Genomic DNA, 1,489 nt, shown 5'->3' on the forward strand with positions numbered 1-1,489 from the left:
ACACACACACACACATCTGGCTGTCTAAACGGTGATTCCCATTGAATTCTATTGTTCTTAATTACTATATAAACTCTACTCATATAAAATCTCATTAATTTAATTATAAATACATATTTTCTTCAAATTTTAACTGTAAGGTACGAATAAAGTCCTGCTGTAGCAAAATGCCCTTTTTATTGTATTTTCCCGCAACAAACACCATCACAGAACTTTCCTAAACACCTGTTGATTTTGAGACAGAAGACTTGTTATGGTTTTAAGAAGTCTTCATGATCTACAGAATAAAGGCACATGCTGGCTAACAATGTCATGCAGAAGTCTGCTGGTCTGGCAGAAGAGAAGGATGCTGAACGCCTGTAGCGCAGTGCAATGTTTTCCATAAGTGAGCGAGATGGGTTGGCAGTCAAGAGTGTGAAAGTGAGCTCAGACTGACTGATAAAATCACACTGGAGATTCCTTTAGCATACGCCTGTAGAAATAGTGCAGCTGCAAGATACATGCCATGAAAATATGCCACAGTTCTTAGAAAATGTATAACAAAACGCCAAAAGTGAAGTGCCAAAATCATTTAGTCAACGACAAGTTGTTTCAAAACTCCGCATTTCTGAGCACAAAAGAAGATACTCGGAAGAATGTTGGAAACCAAACAGTTTACGCTAGCCATAGCATGTTTTTCCATACAATGGAAGTCGATGGCTACCGGCAAATATTTGGTTACCAACATTCTTCAAAATATCATTTTTTGGAACGACGTGAGGGTGAGCAAATGATGACAGAATTTCATTTTTGGTTGAACTATCCCCAATGACCCCCCATAGTCTCTTAGCTAAACGCTTTTCCCTCAGAGCATGTGCTTAAAATGATAGCTTTCTTACATTATAGCGAACATTAGGGGTCATTTAATCAAATATCCTGACGTTACAGATATTTATAAACACTATCTAACGCTAACAGTTAAAAATCAAGTAAAAAATTATATATACACTTAATTTAAATAGTGTTTTAAAAATGAAGACGTCCCTAAAAGAGGTTTTGTCAGGGTTAGCTCACTTCTGGGTACAAATGTGCCACCAAACCCTGCTCCAGCAGCTCCACACACACGGTACCGGAGACTCACGTCAGTCGCTCCACCGGAACAGCGGGCCGTGATGATGACGGACGCGTCGTGTAGCGCTTCTCCGGTTCCCTCCGCGGCTTTCAGCTCCGTTACTGGGTTCGCGGTTCGGCCAGACTGTTTACCACCCGCATCTCTCCTCCACAAACAAAAAATGTTTTCTACTCGGTGAAAGTGGCTGCACAAAGCGGCAGCTGTGGTGAGTTTGAGCGGTATTTCCTGATTGTGGGATATCGGAGTTTTCTTCCGCTCGGCTCCGGTGATGAGCTCACGGGACTGGGACTGGGACAGGCGTCGGTAAGATACGCAGGATGAGAGAGAGAGAGAGAGCGAGAGAGAGAGAGAGAGAGAGAGAGAGAGAGAGAGAGAGGG

General features: G+C 42.5%; 1 protein-coding gene across 2 annotated transcripts in view; it reads right to left on the minus strand.

Moving 5' to 3' along the window:
- The window catches only part of LOC107688996 (ceramide synthase 2-like), a 27,533-nt gene extending 26,078 nt beyond the window's left edge, over nt 1–1,455 (minus strand). Inside the window, exon 1 of one of the 2 annotated variants that reach the window (XM_016486860.1) lies at nt 1,121–1,455. The gene's annotated coding sequence lies outside the window, so the exon portion shown is untranslated. Of the gene's footprint in view, nt 1–1,053 lie in introns of both variants that reach the window. The other variant, XM_016486861.1, reaches the window with a different exon arrangement.
- Between the last annotated feature and the right edge of the window lie 34 nt (nt 1,456–1,489).

Source organism: Sinocyclocheilus anshuiensis, unplaced genomic scaffold (genome assembly GCF_001515605.1).
Source record: "Sinocyclocheilus anshuiensis isolate Anshui unplaced genomic scaffold, SAMN03320099.WGS_v1.1 scaffold181, whole genome shotgun sequence".
NCBI lineage: Eukaryota > Metazoa > Chordata > Actinopteri > Cypriniformes > Cyprinidae > Sinocyclocheilus > Sinocyclocheilus anshuiensis.